The sequence below is a fragment of the Haliotis cracherodii genome, unplaced genomic scaffold (genome assembly GCF_022045235.1).
Source record: "Haliotis cracherodii isolate W230 unplaced genomic scaffold, xgHalCrac1.p SCAF_1, whole genome shotgun sequence".
Taxonomy (NCBI): Eukaryota; Metazoa; Mollusca; class Gastropoda; order Lepetellida; family Haliotidae; genus Haliotis; species Haliotis cracherodii.
Window position 1 is genome coordinate 81,460,835 of NW_027266264.1, and position 15,843 is coordinate 81,476,677.

Below are 15,843 nucleotides of genomic sequence, written 5' to 3' on the forward strand. Positions count from 1 at the left end.
GACTTTATTCCTATTGTGCGTGTGAAAGTTGGTGTTGTAGATTAGGATGTTTAAGAGATGACGAGCTGACATGAATAAATATCTTCTTTGTATCATGAGCTAGCTTGAAGTTGATATCAGCATTTTGTAGCAGGTATTTGCGCTCACAGTGTTCATCTGTAAAACGTGAAAGGGAGACATATCAGTCCTTCAAGTTGACAAAACACAAGTGCGTCCCTGGGTGGGCTCGAACCACCAACCTTTCGGTTAACAGCCGAACGCGCTAACCAATTGCGCCACAGAGACCGAACTGACGTCTATGGAGTGATTTTGAGATGTGACTGGTGTCACGGAAGTGAAGTACTGTTGAAGAAGGGAAAGTCTCATGGTGCGTTCCATCTCTGAAGTGCCAGGCGGTGGATTGTGTTGCACAATAACACACTGGCTGACTTGATGCATTTACTGGAAGATGTGGACGTTAGGTCATCCATGCACTTACATGGATGGCTAGAAATGCATGCTTTTTACTTATGATTGTGAAAATGAGAAAAGTATAATTATTCAAGTTGAGCTCATTTTCTTGTCAGATGGAAAAGAAATTGTTCCAATGCCGGGAATCGAACCCGGGCCGCCTGGGTGAAAGCCAGGAATCCTAACCACTAGACCACATTGGAAGCTGACAGATGAGGGAAATGTAAAACGAGTTACCACTAGACTTTATTCCTATTGTGCGTGTGAAAGTTGGTGTTGTAGATTAGGATGTTTAAGAGATGACGAGCTGACATGAATAAATATCTTCTTTGTATCATGAGCTAGCTTGAAGTTGATATCAGCATTTTGTAGCAGGTATTTGTGTGGCAGATACATATTATTGTATTATATAGTTATGTAAATATTAGTTTGAGTCATTTAAGTGTTGCATTGATATTTGTATAATGACAATTGCATTATGAATTGCAGGTGTATTATTTCCGATTTTAACTAATGAATGTATTTTTTCTATCAACAGGTTTGGTCATTTTTGATACAGGCTATAATTATAAGGACACAGAAGGTTGAGTCTATTATTAGCTCTATAGTTAGTTTCATTCTAATATGATTAAGGGTAGATAGGTAGGGCTACCACATTATTACGTGGCCTGATTTCATGAACACCGATTGGATCATTCAAACTCTTGCCCTCTTTCCTAATTCAAAGCTGCACTTCACAGTCACTCTTTGCAGCATCAGGATTGTTATGCCATGGAGTCATAAACAAATGCAAATACCTCACAGGTTAGTTTAATCTCTTACATTGGTTTATGAGTGTGTACATTTTATATGTTATATTTGTATTGTGTGGATATAAATAAAACAAGTAAATTCAACCCTAATAATGGTAAGTCTAACCTAAATGTAAATAACACTTCAGTCAGGTTCTAGTGCATTTCAGAGTATAGAATCAATACAAAAACTATCAAATAACTCATATAATTCATTCAGGTAATTATATTTTCCCTATGAGTGAATTGTTGCATGTTTGAGTGTTTGATTGATTGACTGATTTCATATATGAGAAGAAGAATAGTGTATATGTGAATGTAAGTACGGATGTGATTTTAGCCTAAGTTGTTTTGATGTGTTCCAGGTGTTGGTAATGATAATAGCTATGTTGATTTGTAGTTACTGTAGAAATAATGTTGCATATTGTTTACACGGATTTTAGGTACGCTTGGTATATCTGGCTTGGCGGAGCTTGGTGAACGTCGTGTGCACCCTAGTGCCATACACCGGGTAGGAATTATGCTATTTTGCATCTTGTATGTTTATGTGATACTGAGTATCACATTTATTCTATTTGATATGCGTATTGCTTTAAGACGTCTGTGTCATATTTAATTTGAAGATATTTTGAAGATATGAGTTAATCAAGGAGTTATCTCCCCTTGTTGTATTGTCATACGATCTGTCATTTTTGTTTCACCTAATTTGTGTAATGGACTGTTTTTAAGCCTCGGGTATATTGTATGACGCTATATATATTGAATGATATATTGTTTCAGGGTGTGTTTAATTGACCGGGAATAAAACGTTCTCACCCCGTAACCAGTGTCTTGGACTTTTGATGTTGCCTCCACACTAAAATCGGTTACAAAATGGAGCCCCCAGTGAGGACCAGCATTCCATAGAAACAGCCAGTACAGCCAGCCAAGCCAGTATTGATTCCAGTCGATTGTTCATCCACAGATATAATCGGTACTGTGAGGAATATTCTTGACACCATGTGATTGGTGCATGTGAATTGTGTTGTTGACATTCAAGAGACAGTTTATATGACTCCCATGAAGGACATGCTAGCTATGTAACTCTTCCATTATGCTTTCGCACCCTGGGTATACCTTTGTTTAGATAATTCATTGCTGTAGCTTTTGTTTGTATTGTAAATTGTGCATGGCCGGCTTAATATGTTATGCTTATGTTGGTACCAACACTTAGTTATTAGATATTAGATAGCTTTCACCATATTAGAATAGATTTTGGACTTGAGTTTATTTCTTACTACCTACCCAAGCCAAGCAATAAAGATGTAATTATTTCTGTTATTTAGTTGTTTACTTGACATCATGTGTTTAATTTAGACATAGGTCATTTACATCCATCATAGTTAGATTATTTCTTTGTGTGGTTGATTGTGAGTAAGTGATTTAATTTGATTCTTCTTTACACCTTATACCTTGCCTACTTAAAATAATAATATTAAAAACAACAACATATATAGATATATATATCAAATATTGCAAATAAATAAACATTAAACCATTGTAAACTATTTTTAGTAAACATTTATATAGCAACCATATTATATAAGCAAATAACACTCCTATAACACTGCACTTGACTTTGCACTAGTATACCAATACTAACCCTATTCATATATTGCCGCTTTGGATTGTGTGTATTGGTTGGTGATTCATTTAGGCTCAACATTGGTTTAGTAGATGCTGTGATATTTAGTTCTGTTTAACTTTGTTTGTCTTGGCGAGATAACATACATCAGTTGATTATTGCCAATGAGCTAGGTGTTTACTTAGTCTGCTACAGTCAAGTTTTGGGGTTTTGGTTTCGCTGGTTCCAGTCTGCTTCCTTCCTTTCTGCATCAAGGTTGGCCACTGATGAATTTATTAAATTGTTTCATTCCAGGTGTGACTCCGTTGGGCAACATTAATACTACTTGTTTTCTTTCAGTTTCTGTCTTGCTGTTACCATAGTGCCACTAGTTGTTTTAGGTGTTTACTGGTAGTTAGCCATACACTTATCTAACCTTATCTGAAACCATCGAACCTGTATGTGGGTGTTGTCATATTACCAAAGGGTACGTATCCCTGTGGATACAGTTCATCTTTGAATGAACAAGTTCATAGCATCCTTTTGCTTGCAATTTCAAGCTTTGGTTTTTGGATAATTATTCAAGTTGAGCTCATTTTCTTGTCAGATGGAAAAGAAATTGTTCCAATGCCGGGAATCGAACCCGGGCCGCCTGGGTGAAAGCCAGGAATCCTAACCACTAGACCACATTGGAAGCTGACAGATGAGGGAAATGTAAAACGAGTTACCACTAGACTTTATTCCTATTGTGCGTGTGAAAGTTGGTGTTGTAGATTAGGATGTTTAAGAGATGACGAGCTGACATGAATAAATATCTTCTTTGTATCATGAGCTAGCTTGAAGTTGATATCAGCATATTGTAGCAGGTATTTGCGCTCACAGTGTTCATCTGTAAAACGTGAAAGGGAGAAATATCAGTCCTTCAAGTTGACAAAACACAAGTGCGTCCCTGGGTGGGCTCGAACCACCAACCTTTCGGTTAACAGCCGAACGCGCTAACCAATTGCGCCACAGAGACCGAACTGACGTCTATGGAGTGATTTTGAGATGTGACTGGTGTCACGGAAGTGAAGTACTGTTGAAGAAGGGAAAGTCTCATGGTGCGTTCCATCTCTGAAGTGCCAGGCGGTGGATTGTGTTGCACAATAACACACTGGCTGACTTGATGCATTTACTGGAAGATGTGGACGTTAGGTCATCCATGCACTTACATGGATGACTAGAAATGCGTGCTTTTTACTTATGATTGTGAACATGAGAAAAGTATAATTATTCAAGTTGAGCTCGTTTTCTTGTCAGATGGAAAAGAAATTGTTCCAATGCCGGGAATCGAACCCGGGCCGCCTGGGTGAAAGCCAGGAATCCTAACCACTAGACCACATTGGAAGCTGACAGATGAGGGAAATGTAAAACGAGTTACCACTAGACTTTATTCCTATTGTGCGTGTGAAAGTTGGTGTTGTAGATTAGGATGTTTAAGAGATGACGAGCTGACATGAATAAATATCTTCTTTGTATCATGAGCTAGCTTGAAGTTGATATCAGCATTTTGTAGCAGGTATTTGCGCTCACAGTGTTCATCTGTAAAACGTGAAAGGGAGAAATATCAGTCCTTCAAGTTGACAAAACACAAGTGCGTCCCTTGGTGGGCTCGAACCACCAACCTTTCGGTTAACAGCCGAACGCGCTAACCAATTGCGCCACAGAGACCGAACTGACGTGTATGGAGTGATTTTGAGATGTGACTGGTGTCACGGAAGTGAAGTACTGTTGAAGAAGGGAAAGTCTCATGGTGCGTTCCATCTCTGAAGTGCCAGGCGGTGGATTGTGTTGCACAATAACACACTGGCTGACTTGATGCATTTACTGGAAGATGTGGACGTTAGGTCATCCATGCACTTACATGGATGACTAGAAATGCATGCTTTTTACTTATGATTGTGAACATGAGAAAAGTATAATTATTCAAGTTGAGCTCATTTTCTTGTCAGATGGAAAAGAAATTGTTCCAATGCCGGGAATCGAACCCGGGCCGCCTGGGTGAAAGCCAGGAATCCTAACCACTAGACCACATTGGAAGCTGACAGATGAGGGAAATGTAAAACGAGTTACCACTAGACTTTATTCCTATTGTGCGTGTGAAAGTTGGTGTTGTAGATTAGGATGTTTAAGAGATGACGAGCTGACATTAATAAATATCTTCTTTGTATCATGAGCTAGCTTGAAGTTGATATCAGCATTTTGTAGCAGGTATTTGCGCTCACAGTGTTCATCTGTAAAACGTGAAAGGGAGAAATATCAGTCCTTCAAGTTGACAAAACACAAGTGCGTCCCTGGGTGGGCTCGAACCACCAACCTTTCGGTTAACAGCCGAACGCGCTAACCAATTGCACCACAGAGACCGAACTGACGTCTATGGAGTGATTTTGAGATGTGACTGGTGTCACGGAAGTGAAGTACTGTTGAAGAAGGGAAAGTCTCATGGTGAGTTCCATCTCTGAAGTGCCAGGCGGTGGATTGTGTTGCACAATAACACACTGGCTGACTTGATGCATTTACTGGAAGATGTGGACGTTAGGTCATCCATGCACTTACATGGATGACTAGAAATGCATGCTTTTTACTTATGATTGTGAAAATGAGAAAAGTATAATTATTCAAGTTGAGCTCATTTTCTTGTCAGATGGAAAAGAAATTGTTCCAATGCCGGGAATCGAACCCGGGCCGCCTGTGTGAAAGCCAGGAATCCTAACCACTAGACCACATTGGAAGCTGACAGACGAGGGAAATGTAAAACGAGTTACCACTAGACTTTATTCCTATTGTGCGTGTGAAAGTTGGTGTTGTAGATTAGGATGTTTAAGAGATGACGAGCTGACATTAATAAATATCTTCTTTGTATCATGAGCTAGCTTGAAGTTGATATCAGCATATTGTAGCAGGTATTTGCGCTCACAGTGTTCATCTGTAAAACGTGAAAGGGAGAAATATCAGTCCTTCAAGTTGACAAAACACAAGTGCTTCCCTGGGTGGGCTCGAACCACCAACCTTTCGGTTAACAGCCGAACGCGCTAACCAATTGCGCCACAGAGACCGAACTGACGTCTATGGAGTGATTTTGAGATGTGACAGGTGTCACGGAAGTGAAGTACTGTTGAAGAAGGGAAAGTCTCATGGTGAGTTCCATCTCTGAAGTGCCAGGCGGTGGATTGTGTTGCACTGGCTGACTTGATGCATTTACTGGAAGATGTGGACGTTAGGTCATCCATGCACTTACATGGATGACTAGAAATGCATGCTTTTTACTTATGATTGTGAAAATGAGAAAAGTATAATTATTCAAGTTGAGCTCATTTTCTTGTCAGATGGAAAAGAAATTGTTCCAATGCCGGGAATCGAACCCGGGCCGCCTGGGTGAAAGCCAGGAATCCTAACCACTAGACCACATTGGAAGCTGACAGATGAGGGAAATGTAAAACGAGTTACCACTAGACTTTATTCCTATTGTGCGTGTGAAAGTTGGTGTTGTAGATTAGGATGTTTAAGAGATGACGAGCTGACATGAATAAATATCTTCTTTGTATCATGAGCTAGCTTGAAGTTGATATCAGCATATTGTAGGAGGTATTTGCGCTCACAGTGTTCATCTGTAAAACGTGAAAGGGAGAAATATCAGTCCTTCAAGTTGACAAAACACAAGTGCGTCCCTGGGTGGGCTCGAACCACCAACCTTTCGGTTAACAGCCGAACGCGCTAACCAATTGCGCCACAGAGACCGAACTGACGTCTATGGAGTGATTTTGAGATGTGACTGGTGTCACGGAAGTGAAGTACTGTTGAAGAAGGGAAAGTCTCATGGTGCGTTCCATCTCTGAAGTGCCAGGCGGTGGATTGTGTTGCACAATAACACACTGGCTGACTTGATGCATTTACTGGAAGATGTGGACGTTAGGTCATCCATGCACTTACATGGATGGCTAGAAATGCATGCTTTTTACTTATGATTGTGAAAATGAGAAAAGTATAATTATTCAAGTTGAGCTCATTTTCTTGTCAGATGGAAAAGAAATTGTTCCAATGCCGGGAATCGAACCCGGGCCGCCTGGGTGAAAGCCAGGAATCCTAACCACTAGACCACATTGGAAGCTGACAGATGAGGGAAATGTAAAACGAGTTACCACTAGACTTTATTCCTATTGTGCGTGTGAAAGTTGGTGTTGTAGATTAGGATGTTTAAGAGATGACGAGCTGACATGAATAAATATCTTCTTTGTATCATGAGCTAGCTTGAAGTTGATATCAGCATATTGTAGGAGGTATTTGCGCTCACAGTGTTCATCTGTAAAACGTGAAAGGGAGAAATATCAGTCCTTCAAGTTGACAAAACACAAGTGCGTCCCTGGGTGGGCTCGAACCACCAACCTTTCGGTTAACAGCCGAACGCGCTAACCAATTGCGCCACAGAGACCGAACTGACGTCTATGGAGTGATTTTGAGATGTGACTGGTGTCACGGAAGTGAAGTACTGTTGAAGAAGGGAAAGTCTCATGGTGCGTTCCATCTCTGAAGTGCCAGGCGGTGGATTGTGTTGCACAATAACACACTGGCTGACTTGATGCATTTACTGGAAGATGTGGACGTTAGGTCATCCATGCACTTACATGGATGACTAGAAATGCATGCTTTTTACTTATGATTGTGAACATGAGAAAAGTATAATTATTCAAGTTGAGCTCGTTTTCTTGTCAGATGGAAAAGAAATTGTTCCAATGCCGGGAATCGAACCCGGGCCGCCTGGGTGAAAGCCAGGAATCCTAACCACTAGACCACATTGGAAGCTGACAGATGAGGGAAATGTAAAACGAGTTACCACTAGACTTTATTCCTATTGTGCGTGTGAAAGTTGGTGTTGTAGATTAGGATGTTTAAGAGATGACGAGCTGACATTAATAAATATCTTCTTTGTATCATGAGCTAGCTTGAAGTTGATATCAGCATTTTGTAGCAGGTATTTGCGCTCACAGTGTTCATCTGTAAAACGTGAAAGGGAGAAATATCAGTCCTTCAAGTTGACAAAACACAAGTGCGTCCCTGGGTGGGCTCGAACCACCAACCTTTCGGTTAACAGCCGAACGCGCTAACCAATTGCGCCACAGAGACCGAACTGACGTCTCTGGAGTGATTTTGAGATGTGACTGGTGTCACGGAAGTGAAGTACTGTTGAAGAAGGGAAAGTCTCATGGTGAGTTCCATCTCTGAAGTGCCAGGCGGTGGATTGTGTTGCACAATAACACACTGGCTGACTTGATGCATTTACTGGAAGATGTGGACGTTAGGTCATCCATGCACTTACATGGATGACTAGAAATGCATGCTTTTTACTTATGATTGTGAAAATGAGAAAAGTATAATTATTCAAGTTGAGCTCATTTTCTTGTCAGATGGAAAAGAAATTGTTCCAATGCCGGGAATCGAACCCGGGCCGCCTGTGTGAAAGCCAGGAATCCTAACCACTAGACCACATTGGAAGCTGACAGACGAGGGAAATGTAAAACGAGTTACCACTAGACTTTATTCCTATTGTGCGTGTGAAAGTTGGTGTTGTAGATTAGGATGTTTAAGAGATGACGAGCTGACATTAATAAATATCTTCTTTGTATCATGAGCTAGCTTGAAGTTGATATCAGCATATTGTAGCAGGTATTTGCGCTCACAGTGTTCATCTGTAAAACGTGAAAGGGAGAAATATCAGTCCTTCAAGTTGACAAAACACAAGTGCGTCCCTGGGTGGGCTCGAACCACCAACCTTTCGGTTAACAGCCGAACGCGCTAACCAATTGCGCCACAGAGACCGAACTGACGTCTATGGAGTGATTTTGAGATGTGACAGGTGTCACGGAAGTGAAGTACTGTTGAAGAAGGGAAAGTCTCATGGTGAGTTCCATCTCTGAAGTGCCAGGCGGTGGATTGTGTTGCACAATAACACACTGGCTGACTTGATGCATTTACTGGAAGATGTGGACGTTAGGTCATCCATGCACTTACATGGATGACTAGAAATGCATGCTTTTTACTTATGATTGTGAAAATGAGAAAAGTATAATTATTCAAGTTGAGCTCATTTTCTTGTCAGATGGAAAAGAAATTGTTCCAATGCCGGGAATCGAACCCGGGCCGCCTGGGTGAAAGCCAGGAATCCTAACCACTAGACCACATTGGAAGCTGACAGATGAGGGAAATGTAAAACGAGTTACCACTAGACTTTATTCCTATTGTGCGTGTGAAAGTTGGTGTTGTAGATTAGGATGTTTAAGAGATGACGAGCTGACATGAATAAATATCTTCTTTGTATCATGAGCTAGCTTGAAGTTGATATCAGCATATTGTAGGAGGTATTTGCGCTCACAGTGTTCATCTGTAAAACGTGAAAGGGAGAAATATCAGTCCTTCAAGTTGACAAAACACAAGTGCGTCCCTGGGTGGGCTCGAACCACCAACCTTTCGGTTAACAGCCGAACGCGCTAACCAATTGCGCCACAGAGACCGAACTGACGTCTATGGAGTGATTTTGAGATGTGACTGGTGTCACGGAAGTGAAGTACTGTTGAAGAAGGGAAAGTCTCATGGTGCGTTCCATCTCTGAAGTGCCAGGCGGTGGATTGTGTTGCACAATAACACACTGGCTGACTTGATGCATTTACTGGAAGATGTGGACGTTAGGTCATCCATGCACTTACATGGATGGCTAGAAATGCATGCTTTTTACTTATGATTGTGAAAATGAGAAAAGTATAATTATTCAAGTTGAGCTCATTTTCTTGTCAGATGGAAAAGAAATTGTTCCAATGCCGGGAATCGAACCCGGGCCGCCTGGGTGAAAGCCAGGAATCCTAACCACTAGACCACATTGGAAGCTGACAGATGAGGGAAATGTAAAACGAGTTACCACTAGACTTTATTCCTATTGTGCGTGTGAAAGTTGGTGTTGTAGATTAGGATGTTTAAGAGATGACGAGCTGACATGAATAAATATCTTCTTTGTATCATGAGCTAGCTTGAAGTTGATATCAGCATATTGTAGCAGGTATTTGCGCTCACAGTGTTCATCTGTAAAACGTGAAAGGGAGAAATATCAGTCCTTCAAGTTGACAAAACACAAGTGCGTCCCTGGGTGGGCTCGAACCACCAACCTTTCGGTTAACAGCCGAACGCGCTAACCAATTGCGCCACAGAGACCGAACTGACGTCTATGGAGTGATTTTGAGATGTGACTGGTGTCACGGAAGTGAAGTACTGTTGAAGAAGGGAAAGTCTCATGGTGCGTTCCATCTCTGAAGTGCCAGGCGGTGGATTGTGTTGCACAATAACACACTGGCTGACTTGATGCATTTACTGGAAGATGTGGACGTTAGGTCATCCATGCACTTACATGGATGACTAGAAATGCATGCTTTTTACTTATGATTGTGAACATGAGAAAAGTATAATTATTCAAGTTGAGCTCGTTTTCTTGTCAGATGGAAAAGAAATTGTTCCAATGCCGGGAATCGAACCCGGGCCGCCTGGGTGAAAGCCAGGAATCCTAACCACTAGACCACATTGGAAGCTGACAGATGAGGGAAATGTAAAACGAGTTACCACTAGACTTTATTCCTATTGTGCGTGTGAAAGTTGGTGTTGTAGATTAGGATGTTTAAGAGATGACGAGCTGACATGAATAAATATCTTCTTTGTATCATGAGCTAGCTTGAAGTTGATATCAGCATATTGTAGGAGGTATTTGCGCTCACAGTGTTCATCTGTAAAACGTGAAAGGGAGAAATATCAGTCCTTCAAGTTGACAAAACACAAGTGCGTCCCTGGGTGGGCTCGAACCACCAACCTTTCGGTTAACAGCCGAACGCGCTAACCAATTGCGCCACAGAGACCGAACTGACGTCTATGGAGTGATTTTGAGATGTGACTGGTGTCACGGAAGTGAAGTACTGTTGAAGAAGGGAAAGTCTCATGGTGCGTTCCATCTCTGAAGTGCCAGGCGGTGGATTGTGTTGCACAATAACACACTGGCTGACTTGATGCATTTACTGGAAGATGTGGACGTTAGGTCATCCATGCACTTACATGGATGACTAGAAATGCATGCTTTTTACTTATGATTGTGAACATGAGAAAAGTATAATTATTCAAGTTGAGCTCGTTTTCTTGTCAGATGGAAAAGAAATTGTTCCAATGCCGGGAATCGAACCCGGGCCGCCTGGGTGAAAGCCAGGAATCCTAACCACTAGACCACATTGGAAGCTGACAGATGAGGGAAATGTAAAACGAGTTACCACTAGACTTTATTCCTATTGTGCGTGTGAAAGTTGGTGTTGTAGATTAGGATGTTTAAGAGATGACGAGCTGACATTAATAAATATCTTCTTTGTATCATGAGCTAGCTTGAAGTTGATATCAGCATTTTGTAGCAGGTATTTGCGCTCACAGTGTTCATCTGTAAAACGTGAAAGGGAGAAATATCAGTCCTTCAAGTTGACAAAACACAAGTGCGTCCCTGGGTGGGCTCGAACCACCAACCTTTCGGTTAACAGCCGAACGCGCTAACCAATTGCGCCACAGAGACCGAACTGACGTCTATGGAGTGATTTTGAGATGTGACTGGTGTCACGGAAGTGAAGTACTGTTGAAGAAGGGAAAGTCTCATGGTGAGTTCCATCTCTGAAGTGCCAGGCGGTGGATTGTGTTGCACAATAACACACTGGCTGACTTGATGCATTTACTGGAAGATGTGGACGTTAGGTCATCCATGCACTTACATGGATGACTAGAAATGCATGCTTTTTACTTATGATTGTGAAAATGAGAAAAGTATAATTATTCAAGTTGAGCTCATTTTCTTGTCAGATGGAAAAGAAATTGTTCCAATGCCGGGAATGGAACCCGGGCCGCCTGGGTGAAAGCCAGGAATCCTAACCACTAGACCACATTGGAAGCTGACAGACGAGGGAAATGTAAAACGAGTTACCACTAGACTTTATTCCTATTGTGCGTGTGAAAGTTGGTGTTGTAGATTAGGATGTTTAAGAGATGACGAGCTGACATTAATAAATATCTTCTTTGTATCATGAGCTAGCTTGAAGTTGATATCAGCATATTGTAGCAGGTATTTGCGCTCACAGTGTTCATCTGTAAAACGTGAAAGGGAGAAATATCAGTCCTTCAAGTTGACAAAACACAAGTGCGTCCCTGGGTGGGCTCGAACCACCAACCTTTCGGTTAACAGCCGAACGCGCTAACCAATTGCGCCACAGAGACCGAACTGACGTCTATGGAGTGATTTTGAGATGTGACAGGTGTCACGGAAGTGAAGTACTGTTGAAGAAGGGAAAGTCTCATGGTGAGTTCCATCTCTGAAGTGCCAGGCGGTGGATTGTGTTGCACAATAACACACTGGCTGACTTGATGCATTTACTGGAAGATGTGGACGTTAGGTCATCCATGCACTTACATGGATGACTAGAAATGCATGCTTTTTACTTATGATTGTGAAAATGAGAAAAGTATAATTATTCAAGTTGAGCTCATTTTCTTGTCAGATGGAAAAGAAATTGTTCCAATGCCGGGAATCGAACCCGGGCCGCCTGGGTGAAAGCCAGGAATCCTAACCACTAGACCACATTGGAAGCTGACAGATGAGGGAAATGTAAAACGAGTTACCACTAGACTTTATTCCTATTGTGCGTGTGAAAGTTGGTGTTGTAGATTAGGATGTTTAAGAGATGACGAGCTGACATGAATAAATATCTTCTTTGTATCATGAGCTAGCTTGAAGTTGATATCAGCATATTGTAGGAGGTATTTGCGCTCACAGTGTTCATCTGTAAAACGTGAAAGGGAGAAATATCAGTCCTTCAAGTTGACAAAACACAAGTGCGTCCCTGGGTGGGCTCGAACCACCAACCTTTCGGTTAACAGCCGAACGCGCTAACCAATTGCGCCACAGAGACCGAACTGACGTCTATGGAGTGATTTTGAGATGTGACTGGTGTCACGGAAGTGAAGTACTGTTGAAGAAGGGAAAGTCTCATGGTGCGTTCCATCTCTGAAGTGCCAGGCGGTGGATTGTGTTGCACAATAACACACTGGCTGACTTGATGCATTTACTGGAAGATGTGGACGTTAGGTCATCCATGCACTTACATGGATGGCTAGAAATGCATGCTTTTTACTTATGATTGTGAAAATGAGAAAAGTATAATTATTCAAGTTGAGCTCATTTTCTTGTCAGATGGAAAAGAAATTGTTCCAATGCCGGGAATCGAACCCGGGCCGCCTGGGTGAAAGCCAGGAATCCTAACCACTAGACCACATTGGAAGCTGACAGATGAGGGAAATGTAAAACGAGTTACCACTAGACTTTATTCCTATTGTGCGTGTGAAAGTTGGTGTTGTAGATTAGGATGTTTAAGAGATGACGAGCTGACATGAATAAATATCTTCTTTGTATCATGAGCTAGCTTGAAGTTGATATCAGCATATTGTAGGAGGTATTTGCGCTCACAGTGTTCATCTGTAAAACGTGAAAGGGAGAAATATCAGTCCTTCAAGTTGACAAAACACAAGTGCGTCCCTGGGTGGGCTCGAACCACCAACCTTTCGGTTAACAGCCGAACGCGCTAACCAATTGCGCCACAGAGACCGAACTGACGTCTATGGAGTGATTTTGAGATGTGACTGGTGTCACGGAAGTGAAGTACTGTTGAAGAAGGGAAAGTCTCATGGTGCGTTCCATCTCTGAAGTGCCAGGCGGTGGATTGTGTTGCACAATAACACACTGGCTGACTTGATGCATTTACTGGAAGATGTGGACGTTAGGTCATCCATGCACTTACATGGATGACTAGAAATGCATGCTTTTTACTTATGATTGTGAACATGAGAAAAGTATAATTATTCAAGTTGAGCTCGTTTTCTTGTCAGATGGAAAAGAAATTGTTCCAATGCCGGGAATCGAACCCGGGCCGCCTGGGTGAAAGCCAGGAATCCTAACCACTAGACCACATTGGAAGCTGACAGATGAGGGAAATGTAAAACGAGTTACCACTAGACTTTATTCCTATTGTGCGTGTGAAAGTTGGTGTTGTAGATTAGGATGTTTAAGAGATGACGAGCTGACATGAATAAATATCTTCTTTGTATCATGAGCTAGCTAGAAGTTGATATCAGCATATTGTAGGAGGTATTTGCGCTCACAGTGTTCATCTGTAAAACGTGAAAGGGAGAAATATCAGTCCTTCAAGTTGACAAAACACAAGTGCGTCCCGGGGTGGGCTCGAACCACCAACCTTTCGGTTAACAGCCGAACGCGCTAACCAATTGCGCCACAGAGACCGAACTGACGTCTATGGAGTGATTTTGAGATGTGACTGGTGTCACGGAAGTGAAGTACTGTTGAAGAAGGGAAAGTCTCATGGTGCGTTCCATCTCTGAAGTGCCAGGCGGTGGATTGTGTTGCACAATAACACACTGGCTGACTTGATGCATTTACTGGAAGATGTGGACGTTAGGTCATCCATGCACTTACATGGATGACTAGAAATGCATGCTTTTTACTTATGATTGTGAACATGAGAAAAGTATAATTATTCAAGTTGAGCTCGTTTTCTTGTCAGATGGAAAAGAAATTGTTCCAATGCCGGGAATCGAACCCGGGCCGCCTGGGTGAAAGCCAGGAATCCTAACCACTAGACCACATTGGAAGCTGACAGATGAGGGAAATGTAAAACGAGTTACCACTAGACTTTATTCCTATTGTGCGTGTGAAAGTTGGTGTTGTAGATTAGGATGTTTAAGAGATGACGAGCTGACATTAATAAATATCTTCTTTGTATCATGAGCTAGCTTGAAGTTGATATCAGCATTTTGTAGCAGGTATTTGCGCTCAAAGTGTTCATCTGTAAAACGTGAAAGGGAGAAATATCAGTCCTTCAAGTTGACAAAACACAAGTGCGTCCCTGGGTGGGCTCGAACCACCAACCTTTCGGTTAACAGCCGAACGCGCTAACCAATTGCGCCACAGAGACCGAACTGACGTCTATGGAGTGATTTTGAGATGTGACTGGTGTCACGGAAGTGAAGTACTGTTGAAGAAGGGAAAGTCTCATGGTGAGTTCCATCTCTGAAGTGCCAGGCGGTGGATTGTGTTGCACAATAACACACTGGCTGACTTGATGCATTTACTGGAAGATGTGGACGTTAGGTCATCCATGCACTTACATGGATGACTAGAAATGCATGCTTTTTACTTATGATTGTGAAAATGAGAAAAGTATAATTATTCAAGTTGAGCTCATTTTCTTGTCAGATGGAAAAGAAATTGTTCCAATGCCGGGAATCGAACCCGGGCCGCCTGTGTGAAAGCCAGGAATCCTAACCACTAGACCACATTGGAAGCTGACAGACGAGGGAAATGTAAAACGAGTTACCACTAGACTTTATTCCTATTGTGCGTGTGAAAGTTGGTGTTGTAGATTAGGATGTTTAAGAGATGACGAGCTGACATTAATAAATATCTTCTTTGTATCATGAGCTAGCTTGAAGTTGATATCAGCATATTGTAGCAGGTATTTGCGCTCACAGTGTTCATCTGTAAAACGTGAAAGGGAGAAATATCAGTCCTTCAAGTTGACAAAACACAAGTGCTTCCCTGGGTGGGCTCGAACCACCAACCTTTCGGTTAACAGCCGAACGCGCTAACCAATTGCGCCACAGAGACCGAACTGACGTCTATGGAGTGATTTTGAGATGTGACAGGTGTCACGGAAGTGAAGTACTGTTGAAGAAGGGAAAGTCTCATGGTGAGTTCCATCTCTGAAGTGCCAGGCGGTGGATTGTGTTGCACTGGCTGACTTGATGCATTTACTGGAAGATGTGGACGTTAGGTCATCCATGCACTTACATGGATGACTAGAAATGCATGCTTTTTACTTATGATTGTGAAAA

The 15,843-nt window shown here is 41.9% G+C and overlaps 38 non-coding genes across 38 annotated transcripts; all 38 read right to left on the reverse strand.

The window, feature by feature from the left end:
* Positions 1-211: 211 nt before the first annotated feature.
* On the reverse strand, positions 212-285 carry Trnan-guu (transfer RNA asparagine (anticodon GUU)). The gene has a single exon. It is a non-coding gene; the product is annotated as a tRNA-Asn (tRNA).
* A 296-nt stretch (positions 286-581) lies between these two features.
* Trnae-uuc (transfer RNA glutamic acid (anticodon UUC)) lies at positions 582-653 on the reverse strand. The gene has a single exon. It is a non-coding gene; the product is annotated as a tRNA-Glu (tRNA).
* A 2,813-nt stretch (positions 654-3,466) lies between these two features.
* Positions 3,467-3,538, reverse strand: Trnae-uuc (transfer RNA glutamic acid (anticodon UUC)). The gene has a single exon. It is a non-coding gene; the product is annotated as a tRNA-Glu (tRNA).
* A 250-nt stretch (positions 3,539-3,788) lies between these two features.
* On the reverse strand, positions 3,789-3,862 carry Trnan-guu (transfer RNA asparagine (anticodon GUU)). The gene has a single exon. It is a non-coding gene; the product is annotated as a tRNA-Asn (tRNA).
* A 296-nt stretch (positions 3,863-4,158) lies between these two features.
* On the reverse strand, positions 4,159-4,230 carry Trnae-uuc (transfer RNA glutamic acid (anticodon UUC)). The gene has a single exon. It is a non-coding gene; the product is annotated as a tRNA-Glu (tRNA).
* Positions 4,231-4,480: 250 nt separating this feature from the next.
* Trnan-guu (transfer RNA asparagine (anticodon GUU)) lies at positions 4,481-4,554 on the reverse strand. Its single transcript has one exon. It is a non-coding gene; the product is annotated as a tRNA-Asn (tRNA).
* A 296-nt stretch (positions 4,555-4,850) lies between these two features.
* Positions 4,851-4,922, reverse strand: Trnae-uuc (transfer RNA glutamic acid (anticodon UUC)). Its single transcript has one exon. It is a non-coding gene; the product is annotated as a tRNA-Glu (tRNA).
* A 250-nt stretch (positions 4,923-5,172) lies between these two features.
* On the reverse strand, positions 5,173-5,246 carry Trnan-guu (transfer RNA asparagine (anticodon GUU)). The gene has a single exon. It is a non-coding gene; the product is annotated as a tRNA-Asn (tRNA).
* Positions 5,247-5,542: 296 nt separating this feature from the next.
* On the reverse strand, positions 5,543-5,614 carry Trnae-uuc (transfer RNA glutamic acid (anticodon UUC)). Its single transcript has one exon. It is a non-coding gene; the product is annotated as a tRNA-Glu (tRNA).
* A 248-nt stretch (positions 5,615-5,862) lies between these two features.
* Trnan-guu (transfer RNA asparagine (anticodon GUU)) lies at positions 5,863-5,938 on the reverse strand. The gene has a single exon. It is a non-coding gene; the product is annotated as a tRNA-Asn (tRNA).
* Positions 5,939-6,224: 286 nt separating this feature from the next.
* On the reverse strand, positions 6,225-6,296 carry Trnae-uuc (transfer RNA glutamic acid (anticodon UUC)). Its single transcript has one exon. It is a non-coding gene; the product is annotated as a tRNA-Glu (tRNA).
* Positions 6,297-6,546: 250 nt separating this feature from the next.
* Positions 6,547-6,620, reverse strand: Trnan-guu (transfer RNA asparagine (anticodon GUU)). The gene has a single exon. It is a non-coding gene; the product is annotated as a tRNA-Asn (tRNA).
* Positions 6,621-6,916: 296 nt separating this feature from the next.
* On the reverse strand, positions 6,917-6,988 carry Trnae-uuc (transfer RNA glutamic acid (anticodon UUC)). The gene has a single exon. It is a non-coding gene; the product is annotated as a tRNA-Glu (tRNA).
* A 250-nt stretch (positions 6,989-7,238) lies between these two features.
* Positions 7,239-7,312, reverse strand: Trnan-guu (transfer RNA asparagine (anticodon GUU)). The gene has a single exon. It is a non-coding gene; the product is annotated as a tRNA-Asn (tRNA).
* A 296-nt stretch (positions 7,313-7,608) lies between these two features.
* Positions 7,609-7,680, reverse strand: Trnae-uuc (transfer RNA glutamic acid (anticodon UUC)). The gene has a single exon. It is a non-coding gene; the product is annotated as a tRNA-Glu (tRNA).
* Positions 7,681-7,930: 250 nt separating this feature from the next.
* Positions 7,931-8,004, reverse strand: Trnan-guu (transfer RNA asparagine (anticodon GUU)). Its single transcript has one exon. It is a non-coding gene; the product is annotated as a tRNA-Asn (tRNA).
* A 296-nt stretch (positions 8,005-8,300) lies between these two features.
* Positions 8,301-8,372, reverse strand: Trnae-uuc (transfer RNA glutamic acid (anticodon UUC)). Its single transcript has one exon. It is a non-coding gene; the product is annotated as a tRNA-Glu (tRNA).
* A 250-nt stretch (positions 8,373-8,622) lies between these two features.
* On the reverse strand, positions 8,623-8,696 carry Trnan-guu (transfer RNA asparagine (anticodon GUU)). The gene has a single exon. It is a non-coding gene; the product is annotated as a tRNA-Asn (tRNA).
* Positions 8,697-8,992: 296 nt separating this feature from the next.
* Positions 8,993-9,064, reverse strand: Trnae-uuc (transfer RNA glutamic acid (anticodon UUC)). Its single transcript has one exon. It is a non-coding gene; the product is annotated as a tRNA-Glu (tRNA).
* A 250-nt stretch (positions 9,065-9,314) lies between these two features.
* Trnan-guu (transfer RNA asparagine (anticodon GUU)) lies at positions 9,315-9,388 on the reverse strand. The gene has a single exon. It is a non-coding gene; the product is annotated as a tRNA-Asn (tRNA).
* Positions 9,389-9,684: 296 nt separating this feature from the next.
* Positions 9,685-9,756, reverse strand: Trnae-uuc (transfer RNA glutamic acid (anticodon UUC)). The gene has a single exon. It is a non-coding gene; the product is annotated as a tRNA-Glu (tRNA).
* Positions 9,757-10,006: 250 nt separating this feature from the next.
* On the reverse strand, positions 10,007-10,080 carry Trnan-guu (transfer RNA asparagine (anticodon GUU)). The gene has a single exon. It is a non-coding gene; the product is annotated as a tRNA-Asn (tRNA).
* A 296-nt stretch (positions 10,081-10,376) lies between these two features.
* On the reverse strand, positions 10,377-10,448 carry Trnae-uuc (transfer RNA glutamic acid (anticodon UUC)). The gene has a single exon. It is a non-coding gene; the product is annotated as a tRNA-Glu (tRNA).
* Positions 10,449-10,698: 250 nt separating this feature from the next.
* Trnan-guu (transfer RNA asparagine (anticodon GUU)) lies at positions 10,699-10,772 on the reverse strand. The gene has a single exon. It is a non-coding gene; the product is annotated as a tRNA-Asn (tRNA).
* A 296-nt stretch (positions 10,773-11,068) lies between these two features.
* Positions 11,069-11,140, reverse strand: Trnae-uuc (transfer RNA glutamic acid (anticodon UUC)). The gene has a single exon. It is a non-coding gene; the product is annotated as a tRNA-Glu (tRNA).
* Positions 11,141-11,390: 250 nt separating this feature from the next.
* Positions 11,391-11,464, reverse strand: Trnan-guu (transfer RNA asparagine (anticodon GUU)). The gene has a single exon. It is a non-coding gene; the product is annotated as a tRNA-Asn (tRNA).
* A 296-nt stretch (positions 11,465-11,760) lies between these two features.
* Positions 11,761-11,832, reverse strand: Trnae-uuc (transfer RNA glutamic acid (anticodon UUC)). The gene has a single exon. It is a non-coding gene; the product is annotated as a tRNA-Glu (tRNA).
* A 250-nt stretch (positions 11,833-12,082) lies between these two features.
* Positions 12,083-12,156, reverse strand: Trnan-guu (transfer RNA asparagine (anticodon GUU)). The gene has a single exon. It is a non-coding gene; the product is annotated as a tRNA-Asn (tRNA).
* A 296-nt stretch (positions 12,157-12,452) lies between these two features.
* Trnae-uuc (transfer RNA glutamic acid (anticodon UUC)) lies at positions 12,453-12,524 on the reverse strand. Its single transcript has one exon. It is a non-coding gene; the product is annotated as a tRNA-Glu (tRNA).
* Positions 12,525-12,774: 250 nt separating this feature from the next.
* Trnan-guu (transfer RNA asparagine (anticodon GUU)) lies at positions 12,775-12,848 on the reverse strand. Its single transcript has one exon. It is a non-coding gene; the product is annotated as a tRNA-Asn (tRNA).
* Positions 12,849-13,144: 296 nt separating this feature from the next.
* Trnae-uuc (transfer RNA glutamic acid (anticodon UUC)) lies at positions 13,145-13,216 on the reverse strand. Its single transcript has one exon. It is a non-coding gene; the product is annotated as a tRNA-Glu (tRNA).
* Positions 13,217-13,466: 250 nt separating this feature from the next.
* On the reverse strand, positions 13,467-13,540 carry Trnan-guu (transfer RNA asparagine (anticodon GUU)). The gene has a single exon. It is a non-coding gene; the product is annotated as a tRNA-Asn (tRNA).
* Positions 13,541-13,836: 296 nt separating this feature from the next.
* Positions 13,837-13,908, reverse strand: Trnae-uuc (transfer RNA glutamic acid (anticodon UUC)). Its single transcript has one exon. It is a non-coding gene; the product is annotated as a tRNA-Glu (tRNA).
* Positions 13,909-14,158: 250 nt separating this feature from the next.
* On the reverse strand, positions 14,159-14,232 carry Trnan-guu (transfer RNA asparagine (anticodon GUU)). Its single transcript has one exon. It is a non-coding gene; the product is annotated as a tRNA-Asn (tRNA).
* Positions 14,233-14,528: 296 nt separating this feature from the next.
* Positions 14,529-14,600, reverse strand: Trnae-uuc (transfer RNA glutamic acid (anticodon UUC)). Its single transcript has one exon. It is a non-coding gene; the product is annotated as a tRNA-Glu (tRNA).
* Positions 14,601-14,850: 250 nt separating this feature from the next.
* Trnan-guu (transfer RNA asparagine (anticodon GUU)) lies at positions 14,851-14,924 on the reverse strand. Its single transcript has one exon. It is a non-coding gene; the product is annotated as a tRNA-Asn (tRNA).
* A 296-nt stretch (positions 14,925-15,220) lies between these two features.
* Trnae-uuc (transfer RNA glutamic acid (anticodon UUC)) lies at positions 15,221-15,292 on the reverse strand. Its single transcript has one exon. It is a non-coding gene; the product is annotated as a tRNA-Glu (tRNA).
* Positions 15,293-15,540: 248 nt separating this feature from the next.
* On the reverse strand, positions 15,541-15,616 carry Trnan-guu (transfer RNA asparagine (anticodon GUU)). Its single transcript has one exon. It is a non-coding gene; the product is annotated as a tRNA-Asn (tRNA).
* Positions 15,617-15,843: the final 227 nt, after the last annotated feature.